Source organism: Pseudophryne corroboree, chromosome 9 (assembly GCF_028390025.1).
Source record: "Pseudophryne corroboree isolate aPseCor3 chromosome 9, aPseCor3.hap2, whole genome shotgun sequence".
Lineage (NCBI taxonomy): Eukaryota > Metazoa > Chordata > Amphibia > Anura > Myobatrachidae > Pseudophryne > Pseudophryne corroboree.
The window spans coordinates 355,275,585-355,292,745 of NC_086452.1; the positions used below are offsets into that span (position 1 = coordinate 355,275,585).

Below are 17,161 nucleotides of genomic sequence, written 5' to 3' on the forward strand. Positions count from 1 at the left end.
TTCTAGTTTCACCAGGTGAAGGACATTGATGTTAGCAGGCACAGACAACAGTACGGTCAGTACCTACTACAGCTAAACTCATTAGCATACAGTATTTAGAACTTCAAAATCATTGATATGGTGCTCTGGTTTATATAGTACTGTAGCATCAAAAGGGGTGTTCTACTTCACTGACCTAATTTCTTTCTCACTAATGGCAAGTTCATGGACAGCTAGCAACTCTAGTAGATACGCATCTGAACAAACTGTGTTTGTATGATGTTCATTTGTTATGATTATATCAAATGTGCATCTTTGTAACACATTAAACATTCAGATGAAACAAAACAGCTTAACGAGACTGCACGGACTAATTTTATATGCAACACTTGCACAGCTGTATGTACCGGGAGTCTCACGCCGCACGGCGCTTCGAGGCTCTGTGTTTAAGGACACATCTGCTTGTGGCTACGTCTGCAGAAATATTCAGTTGAAGGTTTCGGTGGACTAAATGACTCAGAACCAGTGTTGTGATTCCCAGCAGATGCTGGTGGATGGAAGCATGAAAGTAAACTGAAGCAGAAGGTGTGTGTGTGTGGGGGGAGATGCTCTGGATCCAGCACAGTACTTTACAGGCAGATGATAGCCTATCCATTAGTATACTTCCTTTTCAATAGACGTTTTGTTTTTAGAACAAATCAGGTGACAAGTGCATTCAGCTGTGTAGTGCAATTGGTTAGGTTATGGGATATTATGCATTTGGATTTTACTATGTTTTAAAACCCTAGGTGGCACGGAAACAAACTGGGTTTCATTTTGTTTCCATTAAATATGCCATGCAAGTTATTATGTATAATTCCTTAAGCCGGGTACACAGTGCGATTCTGGATAAGCGCCGATTTTGCGATTTTCCTTGAACTCCCCAGAGCCCAGAACCACCGATATTCACTATACACATGGTGCGATTTTTGCTATGTTCAATTTTGACTATATACAATTTTGACTATACTAAAAAATAAGATTTTACTTACCGATAAATCTATTTCTCGGAGTCCGTAGTGGATGCTGGGGTTCCTGAAAGGACCATGGGGAATAGCGGCTCCGCAGGAGACAGGGCACAAAAAGTAAAGCTTTTTCAGATCAGGTGGTGTGCACTGGCTCCTCCCCCTATGACCCTCCTCCAGACTCCAGTTAGGTACTGTGCCCGGACGAGCGTACACAATAAGGGAGGATTTTGAATCCCGGGTAAGACTCATACCAGCCACACCAATCACACCGTACAACCTGTGATCTAAACCCAGTTAACAGTATGATAACAGCGGAGCCTCTGAAAGATGGCTTCCTTCAACAATAACCCGAATTAGTTAACAATAACTATGTACAATTTATGCAGATAATCCGCACTTGGGATGGGCGCCCAGCATCCACTACGGACTCCGAGAAATAGATTTATCGGTAAGTAAAATCTTATTTTCTCTATCGTCCTAGTGGATGCTGGGGTTCCTGAAAGGACCATGGGGATTATACCAAAGCTCCCAAACGGGCGGGAGAGTGCGGATGACTCTGCAGCACCGAATGAGAGAACTCCAGGTCCTCCTTAGCCAGAGTATCAAATTTGTAAAATTTTACAAACGTGTTCTCCCCTGACCACGTAGCTGCTCGGCAAAGTTGTAATGCCGAGACCCCTCGGGCAGCCGCCCAAGATGAGCCCACCTTCCTTGTGGAGTGGGCCTTTACAGATTTAGGCTGTGGCAGGCCTGCCACAGAATGTGCAAGTTGGATTGTGCTACAGATCCAACGAGCAATCGTCTGCTTAGACGCAGGAGCACCCATCTTGTTGGGTGCATACAATATAAACAACGAGTCAGATTTTCTGACTCCAGCTGTCCTTGCAATATATATTTTTAATGCTCTGACAACGTCCAGTAACTTGGAGTCCTCCAAGTCACTTGTAGCCGCAGGCACTACAATAGGCTGGTTCAGATGAAATGCTGACACCACCTTAGGGAGAAAATGCGGACGAGTCCGCAGTTCTGCCCTGTCCGAATGGAAAATCAGATATGGGCTTTTGTAAGATAAAGCTGCCAATTCTGATACTCTCCTGGCAGAAGCCAGGGCTAGAAGCATGGTCACTTTCCAAGTGAGATATTTCAAATCCACCTTATTTAGTGGTTCAAACCAATGAGATTTTAGAAAGTCCAAAACCACATTGAGATCCCACGGTGCCACTGGAGGCACCACAGGAGGCTGTATATGCAGCACTCCCGTAACAAAGGTCTGGACTTCAGGGACTGAAGCCAATTCTTTTTGAAAGAAAATCGACAGGGCCGAAATTTGAACCTTAATAGATCCCAATTTGAGACCCATAGACAATCCTGATTGCAGGAAATGTAGGAATCGACCCAGTTGAAATTCCTCCGTCGGAGCACTCCGATCTTCGCACCACGCAACATATTTTCGCCAAATTCGGTGATAATGTTGCACGGTTACTTCCTTCCTTGCTTTAATCAAAGTAGGAATGACTTCTTCCGGCATGCCTTTTTCCTTTAGGATCCGGCGTTCAACCGCCATGCCGTCAAACGCAGCCGCGGTAAGTCTTGAAACAGACAGGGACCCTGCTGAAGCAAGTCCCTCCTTAGAGGTAGAGGCCACGGATCTTCCGTGATCATCTCTTGAAGTTCCGGGTACCAAGTCCTTCTTGGCCAATCCGGAACCACTAGTATCGTTCTTACGCCTCTTTGCCGTATAATTCTCAATACTTTTGGTATGAGAGGCAGAGGAGGAAACACATACACCGACTGGTACACCCAAGGCGTTACCAGCGCGTCCACAGCTATTGCCTGCGGATCTCTTGACCTGGCGCAATACCTGTCCAGTTTTTTGTTGAGGCGAGACGCCATCATGTCCACCATTGGTCTTTCCCAACGGGTTACCAGCATGTGGAAGACTTCTGGATGAAGTCCCCACTCTCCCGGGTGAAGATCGTGTCTGCTGAGGAAGTCTGCTTCCCAGTTGTCCACTCCCGGGATGAACACTGCTGACAGTGCTATCACATGATTCTCTGCCCAGCGAAGAATCCTTGCAGCTTCTGCCATTGCACTCCTGCTTCTTGTGCCGCCCTGTCTGTTCACATGGGCGACTGCCGTGATGTTGTCCGACTGGATCAACACCGGTTTTCCCTGAAGCAGAGGTTCTGCCTGGCTTAGAGCATTGTATATTGCTCTTAGTTCCAGAATGTTTATGTGAAGAGACGTTTCCAGGCTCGTCCATACTCCCTGGAAGTTTCTTCCTTGTGTGACTGCTCCCCAGCCTCTCAGGCTGGCGTCCGTGGTCACCAGGATCCAATCCTGTATGCCGAATCTGCGGCCCTCCAATAGATGAGGACTCTGCAACCACCACAGAAGAGACACCCTTGTCCTTGGAGACAGGGTTATCCGTAGGTGCATCTGAAGATGCGACCCTGACCATTTGTCCAACAGATCCCTTTGGAAAATTCTTGCGTGGAATCTGCCGAATGGAATTGCTTCGTAAGAAGCCACCATTTTTCCCAGGACTCTTGTGCATTGATGTACAGACACCTTTCCTGGTTTTAGGAGGTTCCTGACAAGGTCGGATAACTCCTTGGCTTTTTCCTCCGGGAGAAAAACCTTTTTCTGAACCGTGTCCAGAATCATCCCTAGGAACAGCAGACGAGTTGTCGGCATTAACTGGGATTTTGGAATATTCAGAATCCACCCGTGCTGTTTTAGCACTTCTTGAGACAGTGCTAATCCCATCTCTAGCTGTTCTCTGGACCTCGCCCTTATTAGGAGATCGTCCAAGTATGGGATAATTAATATGCCTTTTCTTCGAAGAAGAATCATCATCTCGGCCATTACCTTTGTAAAGATCCGAGGTGCCGTGGACAATCCGAACGGCAGCGTCTGAAACTGATAGTGACAGTTTTGTACAACGAACCTGAGGTACCCCTGGTGTGAGGGGTAAATTGGAACGTGGAGATACGCATCCTTGATGTCCAAGGATACCATAAAGTCCCCCTCTTCCAGGTTCGCTATCACTGCTCTGAGTGACTCCATCTTGAACTTGAACTTCTTTATGTACAGGTTCAAGGACTTCAGATTTAGAATAGGCCTTACCGAGCCATCCGGCTTCGGTACCACAAAAAGAGTGGAATAATACCCCTTCCCTTGTTGTAGAAGAGGTACCTTGACTATCACCTGCTGAGAGTACAGCTTGTGAATGGCTTCCAAAACCGTCTCCCTTTCGGAGGGGGACGTTGGTAAAGCAGACTTCAGGAAACGGCGAGGTGGATCTGTCTCTAATTCCAACCTGTACCCTTGAGATATTATCTGCAGGATCCAGGGATCTACCTGCGAGTGAGCCCACTGCGCGCTGTAATTTTTGAGACGACCGCCCACCGTCCCCGAGTCCGCTTGAGAAGCCCCAGCGTCATGCTGAGGCTTTTGTAGAAGCCGGGGAGGGCTTCTGTTCCTGGGAAGGAGCTGCGTGTTGCTGTCTCTTCCCTCGACCTCTGCCTCGTGGCAGATATGAATAGCCCTTTGCTCTCTTATTTTTAAAGGAACGAAAGGGCTGCGGTTGAAAAATCGGTGCCTTTTTCTGTTGGGGAGTGACTTGAGGTAGAAAGGTGGATTTCCCGGCTGTAGCCGTGGCCACCAAATCTGATAGACCGACTCCAAATAACTCCTCCCCTTTATACGGCAAAACTTCCATATGCCGTTTTGAATCCGCATCGCCTGTCCACTGTCGCGTCCATAAAGCTCTTCTGGCCAAAATGGACATAGCACTTACCCGTGATGCCAGTGTGCAGATATCCCTCTGTGCATCACGCATATAAAGAAATGCATCCTTTATTTGTTCTAACGACAGTAAAATATTGTCCCTGTCCAGGGTATCAATATTTTCAATCAGGGACTCTGACCAAACTACCCCAGCACTGCCCATCCAGGCAGTCGCTACAGCTGGTCGTAGTATAACACCTGCATGTGTGTATATACTTTTTTGGATATTTTCCATCCGCCTATCTGATGGATCTTTAAGTGCGGCCGTCTCAGGAGAGGGTAACGCCACTTGTTTAGATAAGCGTGTTAGCGCCTTGTCCACCCTAGGAGGTGTTTCCCAGCGCTCCCTAACCTCTGGCGGGAAAGGGTATAATGCCAATAATTTCTTTGAAATTATTAGCTTTTTATCAGGGGCAACCCACGCTTCATTACACACGTCATTTAATTCTTCTGATTCAGGAAAAACTATAGGTAGTTTTTTCATACCCCACATAATACCCTGTTTAGTGGTACCTGTAGTATCAGCTAATGTAACGCCTCCTTCATTGCCAAAATCATATAACGTGTGGCCCTACTGGAAAATACGGTTGAATCGTCACCGTCACCACTGGAGTCAGTGCCTGCGTCTGGGTCTGTGTCGACCGACTGAGGCAAAGGGCGTTTCACAGCCCCTGACGGTGTTTGAGTCGCCTGGACAGGCACTAATTGATTGTCCGGCCGCCTCATGTCGTCAAACGACTGCTTTAGCGTGTTGACACTATCCCGTAGTTCCATAAATAAAGGCATCCATTCTGGTGTCGACTCCCTAGGGGGTGACATCCTCATATTTGGCAATTGCTCCGCCTCCACACCAATATCGTCCTCATACATGTCGACACACACGTACCGACACACAGCAGACACACAGGGAATGCTCCTAACGAAGACAGGACCCACTAGCCCTTTGGGGAGACAGAGGGAGAGTTTGCCAGCACACACCAAAAGCGCTATATATATATCAGGGATAGCCTTATAATAAGTGCTCCCTTATAGCTGCTTTGTTATATCAAAATATCGCCATAAATTTGCCCCCCCCTCTCTGTTTTACCCTGTTTCTGTAGTGCAGTGCAGGGGAGAGACTTGGGAGCCGTCCTGACCAGCGGAGCTGTGAGAGGAAATGGCGCCGTGTGCTGAGGAGATAGGCCCCGCCCCTTTTCTGGCGGGCTCGTCTCCCGCTATTTAGAAAAATCAGGCAGGGGTTAAATATCTCCATATAGCCTCTAGGGGCTATATGTGAGGTATTTTTAGCCTTTATAGGTATTCATTTGCCTCCCAGGGCGCCCCCCTCCCAGCGCCCTGCACCCTCAGTGACTGCCGTGTGAAGTGTGCTGAGAGGAAAATGGCGCACAGCTGCAGTGCTGTGCGCTACCTTTAGAAGACTGCAGGAGTCTTCAGCCGCCGATTCTGGACCTCTTCTGACTTCAGCATCTGCAAGGGGGCCGGCGGCGCGGCTCCGGTGACCATCCAGGCTGTACCTGTGATCGTCCCTCTGGAGCTTGATGTCCAGTAGCCAAGAAGCCAATCCATCCTGCACGCAGGTGAGCTGACTCCTTCTCCCCTCAGTCCCTCGCTGCAGTGATCCTGTTGCCAGCAGGAATCACTGTAAAATAAAAAAACCTAGCTAAACTTTGTCTAAGCAGCTCTTTAGGAGAGCCACCTAGATTGCACCCTTCTCGGCCGGGCACAAAAATCTAACTGGAGTCTGGAGGAGGGTCATAGGGGGAGGAGCCAGTGCACACCACCTGATCCTAAAGCTTTACTTTTTGTGCCCTGTCTCCTGCGGAGCCGCTATCCCCCCCCTAAAAACGATAAAAAAAACGATATTGTACACTTTCTAGCCAAAATTGACCTGCCTGCAGTCTAATTTTTGTGACGCCAACCCCATGAGCGCGTGCATCAGTATTGCAAGATGTATACCCACGGTGCGATATGCTCTATGTTTTCTACCTATATGGACTATATCGTCCATATCGGTAGTTATATTGCACCATGTGTAGGCCCCTTAAGCCAAAATTACAAAAGCATGAAAGACCTCTAGAAGTTAGAGTGTCTCCTCCTCTGACAGCCTTCCCAATCTGTCGGGGCACTATGGAGTATTTCAAGGAAGAAAAATTGATGGTAATAATGATTCCAGTTTTTTTTTGTTTTTGTTTTTTAAACTCTATGGCAAAACATATGGGGAGCACCCATGCAATATGTAAAAAATGTTGACCACCCTACTGCATTGCATAGATCAGTGGTTCTCAAACTGTGTGCCGTGGCACACTGGGGTGCCTTGGGACACTTGCAGGAGTGTCCTGAGCTGGTATCCAAGGATAGATTAAAATTATTGGTGGTCAATGTAATAGGCAAAACCAGTGCTGGTGGCTGTCAATAATATATGTGGACAAACAGAAGCAAATCTTGTCCCTCACCACACAATTGAACCTAAGGATGACATACAGATAGAGCCACGCTAATCATGGCTTCATTTGTGCCTGGGCATGCCTATCGTCTTGTGTCTCCATCTGGGACACGCACGCGCCCTATTAACTAGAATGGGAGAGCGTCTCTATGCACCCCGGCGGGCGGATCGCCTAGTCACGCCGGGAGTGCACGTATGCGATGTAGCCACACTAGATGAGTGCGGCTCCATCTGTATAAACACTATTTACTTAATTTAATATTTCTTTATAAATTTCTCAATAAGAAACTTTTGGCCTTGGGGTGCAGTGAAAAAAAAAAAAAGGATTTTAATTACCTACTGGTAAATCCTTTTCTCATAGTCCGTAGAGGATGCTGGGGTCCATATTAGTACCATGGGCTATAGACAGTTCCACCAGGAGCCACTGGCACTGTGTGGGCTGGCTCCTCCCTCTATGCCCCTCTTACCAGACTCAGTCTAGAAATTGTGCCCGAGGAGACGACATACTTCGAGAGAAGAAAATACACAGATAGTGGCGAGATTCATACCAGCTCAAACAACAGGCAAACCGGCTAACATGCCGGAAACTCAGCAACAGCTGAAACAGTACTGAAACAGTAAACAACGCAGAATTTACCTAGGAATCAGGCAGTACTGAACTATAAAACCAATGCAGGAAACGAAGCGCTGGGCAGTCGCCTAGCATCCTCTACGGACTACGAGAAAAGGATTTACCGGTAGGTAATTAAAATCCTATTTTCTCTTACGTCCTAGAGGATGCTGGGGTCCATATTAGTACCATGGGGATGTACCAAAGCTCCCAGAATGGGAGGGAGAGCACGGAGGCTCCTGCAAGACTGCTTGACCAACCTTGAGGTCAGAGGCCAAAGTATCGAACCTGTAAAACTTAGCAAACGTGTTCGACCCAGACCAAGTAGCTGCTCGGCAAAAGCTGTACAGCCGAGACGCCCAGGAAGAGACCACCTTTCGAGTAGAGTGGGTCTTTACAGATTTTGGACACGGCAATCCTGCCGTAGAATATGCATGCTGGATGGTGAACCTGATCCAGTGTGAAATCGACTGCTTAGAAGCAGAACACCAAATTTTCATGGGATCATAGAGGACAAACAGAGAGTCAGAATTTCTATGACGAGCCGTCCTCTTCACATAAATCTTCAAAGCCCTCACAACATCCAAGGCCTTTGAAGCAATTGAGGAGTCAGTAGCCACTGGCACCACAATAGGTTGGTTGATATGAAAAGCTGATACAACCTTAGGCAGGAACTGCGGACGAGTCCTAAGTTCCGCCCCTATCTTCATGGAAGATCAGATAGGGAATTCTACAAGACAAAGCCCCTAATTCCGACACGCGTCGAGCAGAAGCTAAGGCCAACAAAGTGACCGCCTTCCACGTGAGAATCTTGATGTCAGCCTCCTGTAGAGGCTCAAACCAAGCCGATTGCAGGAACTGCAACACCACATCAAGATCCCAGGGTGCCGTCGGCGCCACAAAGGGAGGCTGGATGTGCAGAACCCCTTTCAAAAAGGTCTGAACCTCAGGGAGGACAGCCAATTGTTTTAGGAAGAAAATGGACAAAGCCGAGATCTGGACCTTGATGGAGCCCAATCTCAGGCCCATATCCACACCTGTTTGCAGGAAAGGAGAAAACGTCCAAGTTGAAACTCCACCGCAGGAAATTTCTTAAATTCGCACCAAGAAACACATTTTTTACAAATTTGATGGTAACGTTACCCCCCTCCTAGCCTGTATCAGGGTAGGAATAACCTCATTCGGGATACCCTTCCGAGCTAAGATCTGGCGTTCAACCGCCATGCCGTCAAACGTAGCCGAGGTAAGTCTTGATAAGGGAACAGCCCCTGCAGTAGCAGATCCTCCCAAAGTGGTAAGGGCCTTGGATCTTCCAGCAGAAGATCCAGCAGATCTGCGTACCAAGCCCTCCTTGGCCAGCCCAGAGCAATGAGGATTGCCAGAACCTTTGCTCTTCTTACCAGTTGAAGAACTTTTGCTATCAGAGGAAGTGGAGGGAACACGTACACTGATGTGAACACCCACGGTGTTACCAGTGCGTCCACCGCCACAGCCTGCGGGTCTCTCAACCTGGAACAGTACCTCCGCAGCTTCTTGTTGAGGCGGGAGGCGATCATGTCTATGTGAGGAACCCCCCACCAACCGGTTACCTCCTCGACCACCTCCAGGTGGAGGCCCACTCTCCTGGATAGAGATCGTGCCTGCTGAGGAAGTCTGCTTCCCAGTTGTCTACTCTCAGAAAGAAGATCGCTGACATCGCCACCGCGTGTCTTTCTGCCCAGAGGTGGATTCTTGACACCTATGACATTGCAGCCCTGCTCTTCGTTCCGCCTTGTCGATTTATGTAGGCCACTGTGGTCACGTTGTCCGACTGCACCTGAACAGCCCGATCCTGCAGGAGGTGTGCTGCTTGTAGAAGACCTTTGTATATGGCTCTTAGCTCCAGGATGTTTATTGGGAGAAGGGATTCTTGATTCGACCACCTTCCTTGAAAGGCTTCCCCCTGAGCGACTGCTCCCTAACCTCTTAGACTTGCATCTGTGGTTAGAAGGATCCAGTCCTGAACTCCAAACCTTCGGCCTTCCAGAATGTGTGGTAGTTGTAGCCACCAGAGGAGCGAAATCCTGGCTTTCAGTGACAGACGTATCCTCTGGTGCATATGTAGGTGAGATCCCGACCACTGGTCCAAGAGATCCAGCTGAAAGGATCGAGCATGAAACCTTCCGTACTGCAGAGCCTTGTAGGAGGCAACCATCTTCCCCAGAAGGCGGATGCACTGATGAACCGATACCCGGGCAGGCTTCAAGACATTCCGGACCATTGTTTGAAGCACCAATGCTTTATCCACCGGTAGAAACACCCTCTGCACTTCCATGTCTAGGATCATCCCCAGGAATGACAGCCTAGCCTCCTTGTCGGCTCCAGATGAGACTTTGGAAGGTTCAGGATCCAACCGTGCTCCTTGAGCAGTTGTGTCGTGAGAGCAATGGATCTTAACTTCTCCCTGGACGACGCCTTGATCAGGAGATCGTCCAGATACGGAATTATGTTCACCCCTTGCTTGCGGAGAACCATCATCTCTGCCATAACCTTGGTGAAGACCCTCGGTGCCACGGAGAGACCAAACGGCAGTGCCTGAAACTGATAGTGATCGTCTAACAGCGCAAACCTCAGATATGACTGATGCGGTGACCAAATGGGAATGTGGAGGTACGCATCCTTTATGTCCAGGGACACCAGGAACTCCCCCTCCGTCAGTCCTGAGATGACAGCTCTCAGAGACTCCATCTTGAATTTGAACTCCCTGGGATAAGGGTTCAAAGATTTTAAGTCCAGAATTGGCCGTACCGAACCATCCGGCTTTGGTACCACGAAAAGGTTCAAATAGTAACCTTTGTTCCACTGATGAGGTGGAACTGGAACAATGACCTAGGACATATACGCTATGGTAAGAACTTACCGTTGATAACGGTATTTCTCCTATGTCCACAGGTTTCCACAGGATAACAATGGGATATGATGGAGCGACAGCGGATTGGCACCAAACGATCACAAGCTTTCTGGCCTCACAGAATACACTGGGCTCGCCATATAATCCCGCCCACTGACTCAGTCAAATCAGTTGTTTCCAAAGCATTTAGGCAGGAGCATTATGTAGAACCCCATTCAGGCGAGAACACACATGCACACTCTTCCATGCAAAAGGGAAGAGTTTAGTGAGTATAAAGATTCTCAAATCAGGTGCATCAGGGTGGAAACCTGTGGACCTAGGAGAAATACCGTTATCAACGGTAAGTTCTTTCCATAACGTGTATTTCTCCGGCAGGGTCCACAGGTTATCCACAGGATAACATTGGAACTTCCCAAAGCAATTTTTAGTGGTGGGGATGCTCCTGATTAGGAGAACCTTACGCCCAAATTGAGCATCATGAGAGGCAAAGATATCCCAGGCATAATGTCTGATTGAATGTGTTTATTGGAAGCCATGTAGCTGCCTTACATATCTGTTCTGCTCAAGCACAATATTGTGCTAACCATGAAAGACTTTCCTTACATGTAAAGTGAGCAGGGACATTAGCCGGGACAGGGAGATCAGCTTAAGAATATGCTTCTGAAATCGTCATTCGAAGCCATCTTGCTAGCGTCTGTTTAGTAGCAGGCCATCTCCTCTTGTGAAAACCGTAGAGGATGAAAAGAGAATTTGTCTTTCTAATGCGACGCATCTCCCGCAGAAAATCGCGATTCATGAAAAACCGGGACTATATCATCTTCATTAAGGTGGAATATAGATCACCCCTTAGGAAGATACCCAGACCTAGCTCTGAGAACTACTTTATCTGGATAACATCAGAAAAGGAGATTAACATGACAGTACTCCTAAATCCGACACTCTTCTAGCTGATGCCATAGTCAGCTGAAGAGAACTTTAGCTGTCAACCATTTAAAATCCACTTCACTTAGTGGTTTAAGCAGAGCAACTTGACAGGCTTTGAGGACTAGATTTAGATTTCCTGACCCTGTAGTAGGAAAAAAGGGAAGGTTGAATGCGCAGCATTCCCTGGGAAAAAGTGCGCACATCCTGCAATTTGGCAATTTTCTTTTGGAACCATACAGTCAATGCTGACACTTATATTTCCAAGGAAGCCACCGCTAAACCTTTATCTATTCCTGTTTGAAGGAATGCTAAAACCCTGGAAACGCTGCAAGATTTCGGGTCCATACCCCTTTCATTGCACCAATGTATATAAGCTTGCCATATTTGGTGATAAATACAAGTTAAGGAAGTTTTTCCTTGCTCTGAGCATTTGTGAGAATCCTCTGGACCTCAGTATATAGATTTCAAGAGCCACGCCATCAAAACAGTTGATCCAGATATCTGTGATAATCAAGGATCCTGTCTTAGTCTGGGCGTAGAGGAAACAGAAAAGGTATTCAACATTTTCTGTGGATCCGTGTACCAACGCCTTCTGGGCCAAGCCGGGGCTTGTTAGAATCCCAGCATCTTTGTTGTATTTTCCTCACTATCCTGAGTAGCAGGATGATTTGAGAAACACATAAGAGAAATAAAATTCCCCTTAAAAAGACATCCACAAAGATCACTTCCTTTGTTACTGACCCGATTATGGCTTTTGTTGTTCAGATGGGACACCACTCTGGCCAAGTCCATCTGTCTACCTGAGTCTGAAACGACTTTAGGGTGCAAAAGCCCATTCATTTACCTGAATGACGTGTCGACTGAGAAATCAGCTCTTCAGTTTAGGACTCCCGGAACAAACCCTGCGGACAAGGCTGGAAGATGGAGTTCTACACACTTTAGCATGTGATTTACCTCTTTTCTTGCTATTTATCTACGTGTTCCTCTCTGAAAGTTGATGTACACTACTGCCATTTCCTTGTCCTTGCGGATCTGGACCGATCTTCCTTTAGGAATGTCCCGTGCCTGAATCAGGACCCAGTATATGGCCTGAAGTGCTAACAGATTTATTAGCAGGCACCTTTCTTCTGTGGTCCATAATCCCCGGACTCATAATTTTCCGGATAATGGTCCCCATAGCCGTGAAGACTTGTATTTGTTGTCAGGATTTCCCCACCAGATATACAAAAAGAAAAAGGTATCCTCTGATCTAGATGGAATGTCTGTAGCCCCCAGGCTACTTCTTACCTTTTTTTGCCAGTACCACGTACTTGTTTGTGTACTGTCCATCTGGCCCATCTACACCACCTGGTATTCACAGATGGTCTTGCACTCGGAGAATTTAACCAGGTACAACACTGCTTAACTGCCAACATCATTGAGATTGGACATATCCAGTGTGATGTGGCCATAGATGGAGGAGATGCTGAAAAAGTTTTGAGTGGAATTATGCCCACTCCATCATGTGTATTGTTAAAACCATCAAACCAATCATTCGCATTGCTGCATGAATTGGTATTGTTTGACATTGTAACCACTCTCCTAGCTTTGCCTTGGATATCTTGTTCCGAGGTAACTACTTCCTGCAAACTCGAATTCAGTATAGCCTCACAGTGAGTTATGTTATGGAACCAGAGATGATCCCATTTATGAACCACCCGTGCCTCTGCAGACAAGTTATTTGTATGTTGTAGATGACACAGCACCTTTCCTGTATTTGTGTCAGGATAACCCAAAGGGTAAGGCCTAACTGAAATTTTGCTGAAGGATGGTAAACCTTGAGATAATACTAATGAACAGTGTTATAGGAGCCTGAAGGTAAGATTCCTGACTTATCCAGGAATACCATATAATATTTTGGCTCCCCATCCAACTATGGAGTTGCCTCCACGTGAACCGTGTTACCCAAATTTCTCTGTTTTTGAAATTGATAATGGGACGAGGGATTGTTTTTGACCCAGGTGGGAATAAACCCCCCGATTGTGCATGGGTTTCTGGAATGACTATTCCTGACAAAAAAATTTCTGAATTGCTTCATGCCAATCCCTCGCCTACGCCTCTACCCGAGATGGGCTGAGACCGAAACCTTTTAGGAGGATGGTTCCAGAAGGCAAAATATAACCTTAGAAATACCGCTCCTTGCACCCAGGCATCTATCTGTAGATTGCGATCAAATCTGTGCAAACTGAAGACGTTGGCCACTTATCCTTCGGCATCTACCCGTGTCTGCATCTGTGTGTCAGCGCTTGCCAGCATCTGTCTGTGTGTCTGTCACTGTCGACATCAGTGTGTCAGCATCTGTCTATGGGGTCGATTCAATTGTTTTTTATGGGTGTCTATTAACGTCACCCAGTGATTGCGTGACATTCGCGCCCATTCCAGCGTCCCCGATGGGTGCAATTTAATTGTTATTTATTGGGCGCTGCGTTTGGGCACTCAAACACCAAGGAGTGTCCTGCACGATAACTGGCGCTGCTGTTTGGGCTATCAATCTGGTGTTTGAGCGTCAGATGTTTGAGCTCACTGGACCCATTGGCGACCGGCGATGGTACTGCCCTAGACTTCCCTCTCTGTACTGTCTCCATAAGGAAAGGAAGGAAGCCTTTTACCGCATTTACCGAATGTACTAAAAAGCTGGCTGCCGGGGTACCGCTGCGAAGGGCAGCGCCAGCTTTTGTTACTGGCGTTACCCCATAGAAGCCTATGGGCTTCTCACAGCAGCGCTGATGTAAGGGATCCGATTGGATCCCTCCCAGCATGCCCCGTCACTCTGCGCATGTGCAGAACTATTTCTGGGTCATAAACCTGGAAGTTCTGGGCCCGCTGGAGATCACGAAGGACAGCTCTTATCGGAAGAGCTGTCCTTCGCAATAGTAATCGCATATGAAAATACATATGCAATTAGCATCGCAGCGATGTCACTTAGTACATCCCGCCCTCACATAGAACAACATAGAAACCTGACCAGCCAGCTCCTATGCTCACAGGCACAGAAGGATGTGGAGGGGAGCCGCCGCCGCCTGTCAGTCACTGTGCAGCAGCGATGCGGGAGTCCGTGTCCTGCAGCGCTGCTAAGAAATCCGAGGCAGCTCAGAAAAGAGAACCTGGTACACTGGTGTTTGTGCGGTACAAAAAAAAGTTAAAACACAGTACTGTACCGGATAAAACGGTACAGCTGCTGGATATCCAGTGGCTTACACTGTGCCCCCCCCCCCCTCCTTCTGTATGTCAGCATCTGCGTGTCAGCGTTTGTCTGTCTGCCTATGTCAGCATCTGAGTCAGTCTCCTAGACACAGTACCCCACCCCCACCAACCCAGGGACATACACTATCCAACCCATTTTTTTTTTGTATTATGGATGCCAATGTGTTTTTCTTTTTACCATGGGGGGACCGATGTGTTTTATTATTTTCTGTAGGGGCCAATTAAAATCGGGGCAGAATCAATTGTTTTGTGCGTCTAAAAATCCTTTCAATACGGAACTGTTTAGACACCCAAACAATTGTAACTATTCAATTGCGTTTGGGCACACATGCATATCACGCATGTCATGCTCAGACAGACAGGTTTTACTCACGTCTAAAGTCCTGCTTTGGGCGTCCAATCTCCCATTTGGACTCCCAAAGTGCCGGCTTACTGCACAATTTTACTCGCATCTCAAAAGACTGCGAGAAAATATGTGTCCTCCGTGGCTGCTGAGTGCCCAAACAGAAGAAATGAATTGCTGCTCCCGTCAGGCGCCATCTAGTGGCGGCTGCAGAAAATCAATTGAATCGGCCCTAATTTACTACCACATGTACACCACACACATAAGTGTTAATTTTGTTGGGAACCAATTAACCTACAAGTATATTTTTGAATTTTGGGAGGAAACAGGAGTACCTGGAGGAAACCCACACAAGCACGGGGAGAATATATACAAACTACACACAGGGCCATGGTGGGAATTGAACCCAGAACCTCAGTGCTGTGAGGCAGTAATGCTAACCATTACATCACCGTACTGCCTAGGCCAGTAGAAGCCTGTAATGCCTCGCTTATACCATGACCACACATATATATTTTTTTACGTTTTCCCAGCATTTGCTTGATTCACTATCCATGCAGACTATGATTGGGAATAGTAAGCTGTATGGAGGAGTTTGGTACTCCATATTCACATAAGCTACTATGATTTCGCCCACTCGCATATCGCTACCAACATATAACATGTTGATGTCCTAGGTAAGGGATTGCCATAACCAAGCTCTTTTAACGCCTTCATTGCCAAACTTACTTTGGCACTTTTTGGGCTGATCAAATTCCACATTAAAATCAATAAATACGCAGTACACACACACAAATCCTACTTTTTTTCAGAAGTCTTTGAATTTCAAGCAAACAGCATTAGTTTGCTTATTTCTCCTTAAACAGCAAAGACAAGCTTCCCAAAATTGCCAAAAAAGTTTGTTTTTATGGAAACTACCATAAGGTGAACTAAAGCAGATGTGTGCATTTTCTTCTAACCACCAACAAGAAAAACAACTTTTTGTTTTTTTTAACGTCTTCCCAACATGTGCTTGATTTACAATCCACATGGACTATGATTGGGAATAGCAACCTACCCAAAGCAAGCACGCAAGGGTATACGTGTTTACTGATGGTGGCCACATATTACCAAACATACAAGATTTCACCCAAAATGCTGAAAAAACGTGTGTCGACCATCGTTATGTCGACCTCACCTACTGTCAACCCTTTATCTGTCAAACTTATATACCTGACGACATAGTGCATGTTGAACATTTGGTGTTGACCTAAATACTGTAGCTCTTCTATACCGCACCTGGTACTGGCATGGGGGACACTGTGCAATGTAAGTGCCTCAACCATCCGATGGCACTACTAATATTTCTACAGTGTGGGTGGATATTGTCTGATGACCACCAAATACAGTAGTAAGCACCAAGGGGGAACATCACTTGAAAGGCGGGACTCTATTCTCTTTCATATAAGGGTGCCTCTGAGTTTACTGAAGTCTGGATGGAAAAGATACCCTCCTATCTCTGGATATCATAATGATTTCTGCAGTGCAGGGTTATTCTTTGGTGATCACACAAGTTTGTGGGTACCAGAATGGGGAAAGTAGAGCAATTTTAATGTTCGCTATTTCCTAGCATGTAAAAAGGCCTGCAGTACTTTGCCTAGAAGGGATCAAAGAATAGCTGGCGTGATGACAATCAATCTTTACCAGGTCTATGAGAAAGGAACTTTTAGGTAAGACCCAAAGCCCCTGCAAGGGATTTATGATGACTTTAAAAATGCTGCAGCCATAGGTACCTTTCATATCATGTGGTTTTCACACTGGCAGCATTAAAATGTAAAAAACAAAAAAAAGACAGCATGGAAGAATTCAAGTCGCCCCCCCAATACATTGCTTTCTATCACTGCTGTCCGTGTAAATAATGATCCCTTTGCCATCAGCATTTCCAGTGCGC

At 46.8% G+C, this 17,161-nt stretch overlaps 1 protein-coding gene across 4 annotated transcripts in view; it reads right to left on the reverse strand.

Annotated features, from left to right (window-relative positions):
• ATRIP (ATR interacting protein) overlaps positions 1–17,161 on the reverse strand; it is a 234,081-nt gene that overhangs the window by 75,908 nt on the left and 141,012 nt on the right. The window lies entirely within an intron of this gene.